Raw genomic sequence first — 16056 nt, forward strand, 5'->3', positions numbered from 1 at the left:
GAAGGATTAGGATGAAGTACTTTGCACAGTGCTGGGCATTAACTGCTTATCAAGTATTACTCATTAGTGTTGTTATTCCCCAACTCTTTCCATTGACTTTTCTATGAGTAGATCATTTATTCTTCCCTGCAGACACCCATGTTCCTGGGCCAGAACCAAATGCCTCTTCAGTTTAGGGAACAGAGTGGGGTGGAGAGAGAAGGGTTTCGTTTCATTTGTTTATTCAGTTAAGCAGAAGGAGTCAAGGCAGTTCGTGTTTGTTAGCACTAAAGAAAAGTTCTTTCTATAGATGCTTCTGGTAGGAAAGATAGGACATTTCTCAAGTATGTACCCCCTGAAGTTGAAGGGGCTGCCAAGAGAAGACAACTTTTTTAATGAGCCTCCCAAGATGATGTTTCCATGAAATTCCTTCAGGATCCTATATCAAACCCTCCCTCAGCTTCCTGATAGGTTCAGAGATTTCCTCATGTTTGAGTCCTAGAACTGAAAGTTCACTCAAATGAAAAACATTCACAAGATGTTCAAGATGTAGAAAACAGAAAGGCCAGTTACCTAAAAATCAACCTGTCAGGTGGACCAGTGCCTCCCATAGGTCACTCACAGCCTCTCTTTTTGGAGAGAATTACCAGAAAGTTGCTTGGCGGGTAAAGAGTCAGAATGATGCTGTGAGTTATAGGATTTAGAGGAAGAATAGTGTCCAGTTCTGATCCGACCATTTCCACTCATCAGAGAGGGCACTTACTTGATTAGGTAGAATTGGGTACCTTCTCCCTTACACGGGCACTGCTGTTTTATGCATCCCAGGTTAAAATCCCTGCCTTAAGTAGACCTTTACCCACTTTTAGCTGATGTTACAGTTTAAGTCCAATAATGTAATTTTACTTTCGTCAAGGCCAAGTTCTTAGGCTTACCTTGCATTCTCACCTTCCTTCTCATTCCTCCACCTTCTAATCTTATACTAAGGCCCCCCTGTGACCTCTGAACTGCCCTGACTTTGTGACCACCTCCTCAGCTAGACTTTTGAATAATTGTGAATACAGTTAACTCTGTGTTCTCACCTTTTCCCCTTTGAGTTGTGTCTTTTTTTTTTTTAAGGATCAGTTGTTTTAAACTTTAAAAAAACATGTTATTGATTTCAGAGAGAGGAAGAGAGGGAGAGATAGAAACATCAATGATGAGAGAGAATCATCAATTGGCTGCCTCCTGCACGCCCCTACTGGGGATAGAGCCCACAACCTGGGCATGTGCCCTGACCGGGAATTGAACTGTGACCTCCTGGATCATGGGTGGATGTTCAACCACTGAGCCATACCGGCTGGGCTGATTTGTGTCTTGTACTTTACCTAGTATTCCACATCTCGCTGTCCCCTCATTCCATTTATCCTGGCAGGTTTTGCCCATGTCCTGACACATAAGATCTGACATATTGATCTCATTTGTCCTGTTTTCTGTCCCTCCTTCTCATAACCATATTCTTGCCTCATCTCCCTTTTTCTTCTACCTCTCTCTCCCCATTTTTTCCTACCAAGGCTTCTAGGACTTTACCTGTCTCTCCCCCTGCCCCCTCACAAATATACATCTTCTTCTCAGTTTCTTCTTTAGACATTTCTTACCTCCACCACCATCAGGACATTGTCTTTTTTTTAAAAAAATCCTCTTTTTACATGATTTTCAATACATATTTATACTTCCCACCCAGACCACTTCTCTGAGCTTGTCTTGCACATCCAACTTAATTACTACTTGCACTTGGATGTCACAAAACAGTACCAATTTTAATGGGTCCAAAATGAAACTAATAATTCCCTGCCACGATCTCGCCCATCTCAATAAACTGCTTCCCATTTCACACAGTCACTCAAGCCAGAGGAAGCATTGTTCCCTTTTCCTTACCTCCAACAACATGAGCGAGTCTTGCTGCTCCTATTTCCAAACTATATTTTGAATCCAAAGCAGTCTCTTCATGCCCACTGCCATGACTCTTAGCTCAGGCCAGTATCATTTCTTACCCGGACCACTGCAACAGCTTTCCAACTGTTCCCCCTGCTTGTACGCTGGTCTTCCTCTAGTTCCTTCTTTCCACAGTAGCGACAGATCCCTTTTAAAAACAGAAAATATATTGTGCCAGTCTTTACTAAGCCTTCTTGAATGTCTTCCCATTTATTCACTAAACATATTTTTTACTGAGTACCCTGTGTGTGCCATGCCCTCAATAATGCCTACTGTCATGAAATAAATGAAGTATATAGTATATAGATAGAGCTAAGTGCTATAAAGAAAAAATAAAGAAGATGCGAAGGACAGGAACTTGTGTGTGTGTTTCCAATTTTAAATAGGGAGTTGAGGGAAGAAGGTTTCACTGAGTCTGTGTAGGTGATCTTTGAGCAAGGGACTTGAAAGAGGTGAGGGAGTGAGCTCTGCAGAATACTCTCGTTGGAGGGAATAGCAAATGCAAAGGCCCTGGGGTAGAAGCATGCTTGGCTTTGGGACTGAGCAGAATAGGATAAAATCCAAGCTTTACTAAGATGGGTTTTGGAATAAATGGTTTATAAGATGGCTCAGTTCCCTTGCCATCCCCCCAAACCCTCCTCCATCTCTCCAACCCCCTTTCCCAGCACTCTTCCCACCTGACTGTACACCATTCACACTGATGTCAGTTTACCAGAGGTTGTTTCCTGCTTTTGCCTGTGTTGTTGCCTCTGCTGAAACACACTCCCCAACCCTTACTCCCATGTACAATTTGCAAGGCCAGCTTCTTCTCATCCAGTAGGTTTAAATTTCACCGAAGGCCATTTCAAACCACAGGACCTAAAATAGGTCTCCTCTTGCTATTTTTCTATTTCAGTTTCCTATTTGTTTCCTTCATGGTACTAATTACACCCTGCAATTGGGATATATATATATATATATATATATATATATTTAAAATGCAATAAATGATCTCATTGTCATTTAAATTTGCATTTAATCACTAATGAAGATCAAGCATTTCTCCCAAGTAATGGTTCGTTTTTAGCATGATCTCTTTTTTTATATTTTATTCAATAAATGTTCACTTAAAGTCCCTATTCTTAGGACTAAGAGCAGGCCTGGCCAGCAGAACCCCACCCTGTGGATTTGTCAGGGGCAATTTATTTCTTCAAGTTTCCTGGAGGAGTCGGTGACTCCCGGTGACTATTTCTTGGCAGAAAGTATTCCAAAACCCAAACCCATTGAGAGGAAAGTGTTTGCCTCACTTCAACGTTATCAGGTTTTGAAAATGGGCAAGAAAGTTGCATTACAGTGGTACCAGGTACTCCCTTTACGCAATTGAGCAATTATTAATGTTCACCTGATGCTGTATTACAAGGTAATGATGGCTACGGGGAAGCACGGGAACTCAGCCCCTCACGGTTTCCAGGGGGGCTCTCGGTGCCGAGGCAGGCAAGTAGCTGGTCTAACTGACCCCTCCAGACTGCTCAGAGGCCACTGAGTGTTCCTTTCAGGAGAATCCCCGCTGGGATTGCGAAGCAGAGCTTCGAATGCTCTCGGGGTTCTTAAGGTTACAGCCAGGTCCGCTTCCCGAGCCCAGCCGCGATTACAGATAATCTCGCGAGAGCTCGAGCAAGTCCCGGCAGCGGGTGGCGGCCGCGGGATGTTGGCGGAGCATTCCAGACCGCGCCCCCTCTGGCGCAGCTGGGAGAGGCGCAGGCCGGAGTGGCCCGCGGCGCGCACGCGCAGGTGAGCGGGGCCAGAGCTGGGGCTTGAGGGCGTGGGGCGGGGCCTTGCGTTGCGCCGCGGGCACGTCGCTGCGCGTCCTACCATCGCACCAAAAAAATTAACTCTGTAGCTCGACGGTGGCCGAGGAGCTGGTAAGTTGGAGCTGATGAGGGCGGCTGTTCCGGGGACCACCCACCGGGGCTGGAGGACGACGCCGTCGGGGTGATGGGGAGCCTGGGGTGCAGGTGCGGAGTGCGATGTGCGTCCAGGTGCCCTGCTTGCCGGAGGCCCCGGACCCTGAGTGCGGACGGAGAGGCTCCGGGCCGCAGCCTGCTGTCAAGCAGGCCCTTCTTTCCCTCCTGTCGCCTGCGCGCCCCCTCATCTCCCCGGTCTGGGTTGTCTGCCCGTCGGCTCCTGCTGACAGATCGCGTGTGCGTGGTTGGGGCGGCGCTCTGTAGCCGCGCGGTGCCCCCCACGCGCGTCCCTATCCTCGGGGGCGGGGGTGAGGACGCGATGCCCGGGCCACCGCTCTGCGGCTTAACTTTCCCCGAACGCGCACACTTTCCTGGGAGACCGAGCGCGTCCCACCCAAGGTCGCCTAACTCACACGCGTTTACTTTTCAAAGGTCGTGTGTACCCAGTCTGCGCCGGGAGAGGCGGTGGCAGAGCGGGCTGTGGGCAGGGCCAGGTGCTCGCAAGGGCGAAGAGGTGCCCCAAGTCCCGCGGGCACCCCGTTCTCCCTCCTGAGGGGTTGGAGTTGCATTGGTCACTTCAGGAACCTCATCCAACTTCTGGGCCCTTTTGCTTGGTTCTGGGTTGCTCTCCCCCCAGGCCCGGCGTTGGCCAACCTGAGCAGGTACTCCAGCCCCTGGGAGCTGAGTGTGGGGAGCCCGGGGAAGGGGTTCTGTTCGCTGAACCGGGAGGATGGGCTAGGGGCGACCGGTGGTGATTGGATCCCTGTTTTGGGCGGAGGGACCGTTAGAACAGAGTTAGGGTCCTGAAGTCTAAAGCTTGGTGTCCCTCCAGAGGATTAGCATTTGCAGCACCTTAAAGGAGGTCCGGAGGCCGTCGGGTCCTGCCTGGTGTGCCGGCTGACTTCTTGCCCCGCGGCGCATAGGTCACGTGTCGCGCTCCGCTGGCACCCCGCAACCTTCCCGCCCGCGGTTTGGAGGGACCGAGCGAGTTTCGCGGATCCCGGTCTCAATGTGCTTGGAGAGGCCCTTGTCTTAAACCCCTCGGTGCGACCTTTCTCCTGTTCAACTCTTTTGTGCTCTAGGGTACACTTCCTTCCATCCGCCCCCCCCCCCCCCCGCAGGGAGGCACGGGGATGAAGGGAGCTGTTGGTGGTGGGTGGTTCGGCACCGACCCCCGAGCCCGGACTGCGAGAAAGCCCTGGGCCTTTGGCGATTTTCCTGTCTAGCGGTGATGCCCAGGTTGGCCGCCGCTAACACAAACCCGGTGCACTTCATTCCAGGTGTGAGTGGTGGCCTCTCAAGCCGGGTAGAGTGCATGGGCAAAGCAATTCGATTACACTCACTATCTTTCCTCTACTCGAAGTTCAGGCTGCTTGGTGTTTAAATTTATCGACTGCAGGGAAATCTGGGCTGCTGGATACGGTGCAGTCCTATCTGTTCATTGGTTTGCTGTTACCCCCTCCCCCCAATCTTTGTCGCAATTACTGATGAAGTAACACTGTTCACAATAAGCCATTAATTCTGGCACACAGTAACCTTAGCGCGCTCTGGTAACTAAATCCTTCCCAAATTAAAAAAGTATTTAGAAAGCAAAACTTGGACTTTAATAAGCACCACCCCATCTTCTTTGCTCTTAAAGGTACAGAGCATCTTTGAAACGAAGAGAAGGGCAGCATGCATGTATGGCCATATATCAGATTCCTCTGTTCTTGGTTTTCAAGTGGGTTACCTGCTTATTTAAGACTTTCTGAGCACTGGAAGCACTTGAGGTTATGCTTTGGGAACTTTCTGACTTGTGTTGAATCTTTCCTCTTTCACCTCTTAACTAGTTTTGTGGGTTCTGGGTAGTGATTCCTGTGTGTATTTGTAGATTAAGTTGTCACTTGGCCCATTGAGGGCCTCTGGATCCTACAGGTATGCAAATCACTGAAGCTTCAGTGCCAACCTGAATTAAATGGGCTCTATTGTCATGAGTATTGTTAGATGATGGCCTAGAATTTTCAGGTAACTGATCCCATTCAAGCATGTGAGTGAGGCAGGTCTAATGGATTTGTGTCTTGCTGGAGTCTTGTGACTATCAGTTCCTCCTCCCAGCTGTATCTAGGAAATACATTGACACGTGGACACTGCAGGGTGCCAGTGAGAGTGTCTGTTCTAAGTGGCCTGCTCAGGTGCCAAGTGGATGTGTCCCCAGTGTAAGGTTGCTGAGCATCAATATTTTAAAGCAATTTGTTTTGTTCTACCTGGTAACCCAAATTATTGGTGGGCTTGGGACCTGTGCCCTAGCCATCGTTTTTTGGGTGAAGGCTAGTTTTGGGCTTTACAGTGTTTCCTCTCCTCACCCTAAAGACAAGTTGAAATATTTGTGAAACCCTGCACCGTGCATGATGGGTTCTCAGACCTTGTTTTTATTCCCTCTTAAAGAATCTCTGAGACTGACATTTTCTCTTGAGTCACTTGAGTGATTTGAATTTTATTAAAAGTACCCTCCCCCGGCTTCTGGCCTGGAAACTTGGTTGGAAGGAAAAGGAAAACAAATTGGTTTTCCCACATTGCCAGCCAGCCTCCTGGCTCTAGCCTGCAACAAATATGACTTGATTGAGTGCTCATTTCAGGGCTTTGAGGAGTGGGCACCTCTTGCGCCTGGTGAGCTGGTGCCTTCCAGCCCACGCTCCCCAGGCAACTCCTTCCTAATCTTCCCTGTGAGTCTAGAATGGAATGGTTTCTCTGCAGCTTGGTCTGTTGTGCTACTGTGGGGAAGTTGACAGTTTTGCGTACAAGTTAATACCTTCAGCTTGCCATTCTGAGGAGTATTCCTCTGCTCTGGGAGGTGCTGAATCCTATCGCCTCTTGTCCCATTTAAGGTGTAAGTGGAGGCTTCTCAAGCGGGGTAGAGTGCATAGGCAAAGCGATTAGATTAAACTACCTGTCTTTCCCCTACTTGAAGTTCAGGCTGCTTCACCATTTAAATCAGGTCATACTGTTTGAGTTGCTTGTCTATATGGGATGCATTTTAATCCCAATCTTTGCTTCCTAGGGCAAGTTCTGCTTCTTCCACATCCCTTTCTGTTCATACCTCACTCAGGTTTCACTTCTATGATCATTTAACAGTACGTATCCATCATATGTGACATTCCATTGAGCAAACCTGCTGGCCGTGGTACCTAATTTTAAACCTAGATAGTGGAAAACATGGTCAATGACAGTGTTTTGAGTTGGACAGAGTCTGGCTGGAGATGCGGGAACTAAAATTTAGAGGATGCCTTTTCCTTGATAGCTACTGTTCTGGGCGAGTTGTGAGCAAACACCTCCCGATTCCTTTCATCCTCATATCTCTGAATACAAGTGAGGTGGGTGAAGCTGGAGGTATTGTTTCAGTGGTCAATTGAAATACAAATTGAGGGGTAGAGAAACTGGTAGTGTGGGTTTGGACTTAAGCTAGGCCCTTAGAGGGCTTTGTGAGAAGAACCAAGGCATAGTCAAATCCATGGGCGTTACTCCTAATCTTTCTGTTGCTTTCTAAGCAGATTGTTAGAGTGAAGGAGTGTGTCTATCATTCGGCCTTCTGAGGACTGGCTTTTAGCAATAAGCAATCTTGAAGATGTCCTATTCCTTGACTTTCCTTTCTTCCTACTATATGGTCTTTGTTCTGTCCAGGTCCCCGCCATTTGGATGTTTCTACAATTCAGTTTGATAGTTTGCAACAGTCCATAGTAAACATTCTATCCCCATCTGGTAATACTGGTTGGCTGACTTCACTTAACCAGGTGCCACTGAGGCCCATGCACTTAGGAACAAAGTGGGGGCCCCAGGTGAGTTCTGGAAGTAAGGGTATACAGTGCTGCAGGTTGATAAGGCTTGTTTCACCACTAGGCTTAGCTGGCAAGAGCCCTGGATTTGAGGGTTTGGTACAGCTTTCAGGGGTGAAACCTGGTTGTAGGCAGGATTGGTCAACATCAAAGGCATTCAGATGTTCCTTGGAACCTTGTTAGACTGAAGTGCCTGGGGACTCCTGGAAAAATAGAGTGGCCTGCAGGGTTGTTTATGGGGAGGAGTGGTTTTGGGCTAGGATCCTTGCTTTAGTGGATAGTAGAAGTCAAAGACTTAAAAAAACCCCAACCCAATCCAGTTTTAGGTGCATTTTAAGTTCTCTTAACTGTGCTAAATATTTTTACATTTATATTTTACACCCTTTCTAGTCTCATCTAAATTGATCCTTAGGGGAGAGGGTCTAGAGCTGCCTTGTCTTTAGGGTATTAACTAGTCATGTGTAACTAGTTAAATTTAAGCATAAAATAAAATTTAACAATTAGTTTCTTGGTGATATTATTCAGATTTCAAGTGTTTAGTAGCCTCATATGGCCAGGGGCTGCAGTATAGGACAATGTAGGTCTAGAACATTTTCATCATCCCAGAACTTTCTATTGGACAGCACTGGTTTTCTTTGTCCAACTCTAAAAGCTAAAGCATTATATACTTGGGCTTCATCTTTCATAATCCACAAAACAAGCGGCTTTAGTGACAAATTATTTATTAGCTCTCTCCATGGCACATTGAGAAGTTGTGATCTGCCAGTTTGGAGGCCAGTGATCAATTATGAAACAGTTTGAGGAGCGTAGTGAGGGATCTGGGAATGTATGAAGCAAAGAGCCAAATGCTAAGCCGTTGGAAAGCCATTTTGGTTTGAGAGCCTCCTTATTATCATAACGGTTTTTGCCAGGTCTCTAAGGCCTGTCTTCAGATGTCAGCTGACCTATTTGTCCTTCACCTATCTGAATACTTCCTGCAGGATCCCAGTGTGGGTCCTTTGCTAAACAGTTTGCAGATACCTTACAAACTAATGTTATTTTCATTCCATCTCTCAAGTCCATGTCAGTGTTAGGAGTCCTGTTTTTACAAAAGGTATGGGGAGAGCTGCGGTAGAGTAGGGATCCTGAAGTGTTGGTGTGGGGTCAGTTCTGGGGAGTGGGCTTCATTTCTAGATGCCCCCTTCTCTCATCCTGGGCATACTTAGTTTGAACCCTGATAGACTGACCTTTGGTATATAATGTGAGAGACTCTTTTCTTGGAGCCAGACAGCATAAGATGCGTTACAGACACTTATTGAGCACTTACTGTATACCTGGCATCATAGGAGGTTTTTTTCTGAACTGTTCCCTTCTTATTGTTTCTCAACCCTGTGAGGTTACGTATTTCTACTTTGTATATGAGGAAGGTATTCTGATCCCAGGATGCAGGGCTGGGCTGGCTTTGGACCTGGATCAGGGTTCTGTATCTCTAGCTCCATGCTTAGAGGCTGTTTTTTATTTACTGCCCCATTAACCCTCCAGCCTCATCCAGAAAACAACTGGATTTTTAAAAGATTACAATTATTTGTCCCACAGGCTGAGTCAGACTGTTAGGTGTTTTGAGTCATTTCAGCCCCATGATGGAGATATTTGTATCCCATTTTATAGGACATTTTCGTTTGTCAGGAAACTGATGTTCAGGATCCTACTCTTTAATGCTTTTCCTTTCGAAAGCCATGTTTTATCAAAATTATGCAACCATCCGGTGCCTTTGAGCTGCACAAATGATGACTGTGACTAAGAAAGCCTTGTAGACAGTAGCTATGCCTGAAGGCCTGGAAAACGCCCTGAAGACTTTGGTTTAGCTCCGTTCTCTAGTTGAGAAGACAATCTTGAAGTCACTCATCATTCTCTGGCTAATAATAATGTGGCCTCTCAGACCTCACATGGAGGTCAGTAGACTATCCCCTGGCCCTCAACAGGCTGTTACCTGGCAGTAGCTTAGTCCTGTTGGAGGAGGCAACAGGATTTGTTCAAGCCCAGCCCTCAGCCCCATTCTCCATTGCCACTCCCACCCCCCTCTCCTCCGACCTTGGCCCCGGACAGCAGATCTGAAGGCCAGTCCAGACTTCTGTAAATCTTCTTGCCCCTTCTTCCTGCCCTCCAAGGAGAAAGGAGCAGGAGGGACTTGCCCTGAGCTGCCTTGGAAGGCGGTCTGCAGTCTGCTGTGCCTTGAGTTCTGCCTCTGGTGAGAAAAGGCTGTGCTGAGAAAAACCTCCTTGCTTTGTCCTTTGACTTTGCTGAGGCCCACCTGGCCAAGCCTGTGCTGTCGTGCTATTTTGGGCAGCTGGTATCCTTTAGGAGGGCCAAGTGCATGTGGCTTCAGTGTACAGAGCAGGTCCTGAGTGCTGCTGCTTTCTAATCGGGAGGAAGGAGAACAAAGCCACCCTAGAAACTATCATGGGGTGTTGGTGCTGGTGGTGGTGGGGGAGAGGTAGGCTTAAGAGATCCCTGGGGCTGCCTTTTCTATTTTGGATCTGTGGCTGGGGCCCAACCCTGCCTCCTGGGCCAGGCAGGCATGTGACCAAGGCAGCCCAGTGAGCGGGGGAACTCAGGACTGCTGTCCAGGGGAATGACACCACTTGTTGCCCAGCAGCCAATTTCTAAGGAAATCAACCTATTTTCATGGGAAGTCACCCAACTTAAGGGCAGGCCAGCAAACAGACACTAAAAAATTCTGTAAAACTATGGATGTGCTGGCAGCTCGAGTATTGGTGTAACCAAAATAAGAGCATGAGAGGAGGCAAATGTCCCTCAGGAGGAATTCTTACAGGGAGCCAGTTAGAAGGAGGCTGATGAGATATGAAAAAGGAGTTTGACAAATGAGTTCTGCTCCACACTGCCGTCCTTTCTTTCCCCGCCCTGTTGTTTTGGCTCCTCCTTTTCTCTAACATGGAGCTGCCAACTCCAGCCCATCTATCTGTTTCTGATTAAGAAAGCTTCAAGCCATATAAGGCCCCTTCTGTTGCCTATGGTTTATGTTGGCTGGAGAGTGAGGTTGTTTTTGCGAAGTGTATTTCAAAGAAGTGGCAAGGTCTTATGTGGGGCTGAGAGAGAGAGAGAGAGAGAGAGAGAGAGAGAGAGAGAGAGAGAGAGAGAGAGAGAGAGAGAGAGTGTGTGTGTGTGTGTGTGTGTGTGTCCCTGTTCCCATCCACCAGGCTAATAAGTGGTGTGACCCCAGGGCTTCATATTTTCTGTAAAAAGTGGGCCTGTTTACTCACATAGTGTGCACCGGCTGTGCTACCAGCCACAGAGGCACCCTGTTTCTGGCATAGATTTGGAATCAGCCTCTGATTATTAGTCTAGAAACTATAGCCCCTTGGCTGTTGGGGCAAATTGGTTTCCCTCTCTGGAGGAAGTTTGGTGAACCTACTCCTCTGGGTTCTTAACCTTCAGCATTGCGCCTGCCCAGTGAGGCTGGGGAGCAGTTTCTCTGGCAGCAGCCCTCCAACCTCATCTTCACCTCCCTTTCTTGCTGCCTCTTGAGTCAGCCAAGCTTGTTCCTGCTTTAGGGCTTTGGCACGTGTTCTCCCTGCCTGGAACTTTCTTCCCCTCTCCTTTCCCTGTCCTCCCAGACCTTGGCATGGCTGCCGCTTACTGTTCCAGCTCTGCTGCCACCTCTTTGGAGGGGCATTCCCTGACTGTCCTGTCTAAAGCTTCCCCTCTCCCACATGCACTTTTTTTATCCAGCTTTTCTCCACCTTGGTTCCTCGTCTAAACCGCAGAACACAGAAGATGGCCGAGTGACTGTTTCTCAACTCTCCCAACTAGTACAGTACTAGATGCCCAGGAGTATAGTTAATTCATCATGTACAAGGGATGCCTAGGGCTCAGTTCTCAGAAGCGGTTGAGAGGCTGCAGGTTTATTACATTTGCTTGCTGCATCTTTGTAGTATCTTGCGATCTGAAATGTGACTCCCTACCTACTCCTCCCTCCACCTTTGCTCCTGAGGGCTCTAGCATCTTCAGCAGAACCTGGCTCACATTGGGTATACAGATCTTTATGAAATGACTAGGCCCAAGGAGTCCTGTTACCTGATGCTGGCTAGGCCTCAGTGGTGTGGGAACCAGATGCCTTGCTCCAAAGGGTCTATTAATAAGCATATTCTCTTTGTGATTATTACTGTTGTCAGCAGGGCAGTTGTGGGGGGGAGGGTGTCTCTGAAGCAAAATTAGCATCAGTTATTATGGGAAGTAAAGCATTATAAATTTATACATAGATGAGATGACATACATATTTATTATGATGGTTAAAGAAACATAAAAGCTGTATGATAATAGAACATCCATTGCTACTTAATACTTAAGAATATATTAATTTTCAATGAAAATATTGCTTGTAGGAAGTTTTGACTTTTGACTATTCACAGGCTTGAAAGAACAACCATTTGCCCTGAGTGCTCTCCCTCCTGTCCTGTTCTCTTCTAGAGGCAGCTGCTTTCATCTAGTTGTCCTCCCTATCTCTGTATTTCTATATAGTATACTTCTCCCTTCCTTTCCATCTTTTCTTCCTTTTTATTTATCTGATTTGCTTTTCTACTCTGAAAGGTAAGGACTTGGCTCATTCCTACATTTTTTCTTCCTTCATCCTCAGTATAGAGGTAGCATGCACTGTTATTATATAAATACTGCTTATACAGTAGCTGAAAAGTTCTTAGTTTTCCATGTTTCCTTTCTTGCCATCCTCTTCCCTCTCCTCTCCTAACTTACTTTGTTTAGCTTTGTTTTCTGTGTCTCTCGCATTAGTTCTCTGACTCTTCCCTGAGCCCTAGCTATTGCTGTCAAGCTCCTCTCATTTGCTTAAACATACCAGATACTAGCGTTCCATATTGCTCCTGGGATGTACCCCTCTCCCTGGCTCTGCTTCCCCTTCATCCTGGAAATTCCTTCTCCCTTTTTCTTGTGTTGCTTCCTGGATCTGTGCCTACCCCTCCCGTTTCTGATTCCTTTTGAAGTTACGTGTCATCTTTATTAGCTTTTCTTGATTTACTCCCTTGTTTTTGTGGAGCCCGTCTTCTAGTAGCTTGCTGAGAAAGTGTGCTGGTTCATACACAAGGACAAACCCCTTTGTAGGCTTGGGTTGAGGTGTGGCCAGAGACAGGAGGGTTGCTAGAAAGTTGGCAAGAACACTAGGCCCTCATAACCCTTCTGGCATGCCAGTAGATCTGGCTTTATTTTATGGAGTAGTTTAAATGAGAAAGGATGTGGATTTGGGCAGCAGGTAGTGGTGAAAATGGGTACTGAATGAAAGTCTGCATATTGAATGGGCCAACCAAATCTCCCTTGCCTTCCATTTGAGCTGCTACCCTCCCATCTCCCACCCCAGGGCATTATTAGAACATCCTAATCTGGAGAAACTGGCAGCCTGGTTCATGTTTGTTCCCCACCCTGACCAGGACACTTGCCTGACTCTTGGACCAAACTTGTCAGTTGGTCCGCGGCAGTAATAGGCCTACCAGAGAAGTCATTGGTGTTTTCGGCCCCGAGAGGACTTGTAAGTGCCTCGAAAGTAGTGTGTTTGTTTGACTCATTTCTGTGTCCCACTGTGCTTTGTACCCTGTAGGTACCAATACATATTTGGTGAATAGAAATTCCTTATGCCTTTATGTGATCTCTGAGTTGGTTATAGGCACTGTTTGCCATTTGTAAAAGCAGTGTCTACCTCTTTGCTTTGTCCCCTGAGATGGTGCTATGAAAGGTATTTGCCTCACACCATCTTTTCTGATTCCTTTTGAAGTCACGTGTCATCTTTATTAGCTTTTAGATAAGCTTATTGTCTGATCAGAATGTCATACCTTTTGGGTAGTCTTGTGTAGTGCTCTGTGGCCATGGGCAGGAACTCTGTGTACCCAGAACACTGGTGGCACCTGCTTTATCACCACAGTAAAAAAATCTTAAACCATTTGCCTAGCCCCCAAATGAAGTAATGGAAAGACCTTTGTAGGAGGTGCCGATTTTTTTCCCTTTATCATTTGAAGCCTAATGAGACTGGACCTGCCATGAGTGGTCAGCAGAGAATGAGAGAGGCTGGGTAGTTCACCCTTGTGTGGTTTCCTCTTTAACCAACCTTTCCAAACTGGGAGCTTAATTTTTAATTAAACTGGAGGAGGAAGAGCTCTTAATTGGAGACTATGTTCAGAGATGGGATTTTTCACTTTTGACTCTACTTACTTGGAATTCTTGGTACCAGGCTCTGGTTTCCATTCTGGTTGGAAAAGGCTTTATTGAGTAGGCCTGCCCACCCAGACCTTGTTGTGTGAAGCCTCCAGTCTCTTGGAGAACAGGCTGTGGAGTGTTCTGTGATCCAGAACCGGGAGGGTGGCTGACCGGGCTGCTCTGTGGAGCCATCACAATGAAGGGTGTGGGGAACAGCCCTGGGCAGGAGGACCTCACAGCCCCACTGTGAGCTAATTTGGAATCTTTAGGGCGCCAACATGAATCACAGCTCACTCACGCACCCTAAGGATGAAGGTAACAACCCTGTGAACACCGAGACTGGGCTGAGACCAACACAACTGAGGCATGGCTCCAGCGCTCTGATTCCTGGGCCCCAGCCATGCTGCTGAGGGTGAGTGACCCAGCTTGCCATCGTTCCCCACCCTCAGCGGCAGGACCAAACATTGCCCAGCAAGGTAGGCACTCGCTTTCTCAGCATTTATGCAGCCCTTGTGTTTCCTTCAGGTCTTCTGGGAACATCTTCAGCACTGTGCTGTCCACTAGGTAGCACCAGTCATATATAGCTATTTAAAGTAAATTGACACTAAATATAATTTAAAATTCAGTTCCTCAGTCACACTGGTCACATTTCAAGTGCTCAGTAGCGCCCTGTGACTAAGGGGCTGCCAATATTGGACTTCAGTTGCCACTTGGGGATGATCCAGGCCTTTGCCTCTTGTGACCTGCTCTGCTTTGGCCATGTCGCAACTGCCCATTGCGTTGACAGTAAAGGTCAGACTCCCTCTGTCTGGCCCCTGACCAGCTCTTCAGCCTCTCCTCCCAGGACTTGTTCTGCTCTCACTCCCAAAGATACATTGGGTTTAGAACCTTAATGGATGTCATTAACCTACCATTGCAACCTAAGGGAATTCTGGCCTTTGAGACAACCTTCCTTGGGTCCCCTTTGCCTGTTTCTGAAACCGGGCTCAGCGTGGTGCCGATATGTGTGTATGTGTGAGCGAGACACTGGCTCTTCCATCTGGATTGTGAGCTTCTGGTGGACAGAAGCTTTTTCTTGCTGAAACTTAAACACATTTGAATGTATGTGCATATCCTCAACCTGATGAGAAACTGGGTTGATGCAACCCAAAAGGCACTGTTGTCTTTCTCCAGCAAACTCGAGGGTTGCAAGTGAGGGGCATGGTATTAGGGGTGGGGTGGGGGATGGAGGAGCCTTGGCCCGGCCCACAGCCTGGTGTTACTCTCCCAGTGCAGTGGCAGCAAGTGCTGGGCTTTAGGTTCTGGACCATTCCCTGTCCTTAGAAGACCCCCTTCCAGGGGAAAAGTGCCTACCCCCCTTGGCAAGAAGTTCTCAGGAAATGGAGTGTCTTGAGCTTCCTTCTGTTGGTGAACACATAACCCTGAAATAATGGAAGAAATGTTCAAATTTCAACCAGACGGGGTTGACAAAAGCAGGTTTACACTTGTGAGTATGTAAAACACAGAGCTTATTCTTGTATTATTATTTGTTTATTATTGTATTATTTTCCATGTAAGCCTGCCTTTGCCCACCTCTGTGTAAAAGTCCATTCAGAACACAGAGTGGATGTAACTTCACTGACCAGGCCCAAGCCCAGACTGGACTTATGAGACTCTTGGCACCTAGGCTCTTATTTTTATGATGGACTTTCTCATTGATTAATTACATGCAGCTCTTTTTCCACAATAACTGCAGACAAATAGGCTGACTCACTGGGACCAACACTCTTTGTACCATTCCCAGAGATTTGTTTTCTTGTTTAGCAGAAGGCCCTAGATTGCAATGCCCCAGCTGGTCTTCCGGGTTGGGAGTGAAGCAATTACTTCTCCAGAGGTAAGCTGTTTTGAGAAGCTGCAGATTCCTCTGGGAGAAAGAAGGAATCCTTTCAGAACCTGGAGTGAGTAGGTGGGCACTAAGGTCTTATGGGGCTGTGACACACGTGCCTGTCCTCAGCTCTGTGTGACCACTGGGCAGCTAGCCAGCGTGCATCTATTTACGGGTAAATGGACCTGCTAAAAATAAGCAGACAGCTATTTCATTCCAACAGATTCAAACTAGCCAAGTCTTCTCCCCATCAACCCTAAGCTTGGGCTCTGCATCCTTTTCCCTGATGGGGGTG

General features: G+C 47.3%; 1 protein-coding gene across 1 annotated transcript in view; it reads left to right on the forward strand.

Annotated features, from left to right (window-relative positions):
- The first annotated feature begins 3820 nt into the window (after positions 1-3820).
- The window catches only part of AKAP1 (A-kinase anchoring protein 1), a 30590-nt gene continuing 18354 nt past the window's right edge, over positions 3821-16056 (forward strand). Inside the window, exon 1 of the mRNA XM_006758678.2 lies at positions 3821-3851. The gene's annotated coding sequence lies outside the window, so the exon portion shown is untranslated. The remainder of the gene's footprint in view (positions 3852-16056) is intronic.

The sequence above is a fragment of the Myotis davidii genome, unplaced genomic scaffold (genome assembly GCF_000327345.1).
Source record: "Myotis davidii unplaced genomic scaffold, ASM32734v1 scaffold595, whole genome shotgun sequence".
Classification (NCBI taxonomy): domain Eukaryota; kingdom Metazoa; phylum Chordata; class Mammalia; order Chiroptera; family Vespertilionidae; genus Myotis; species Myotis davidii.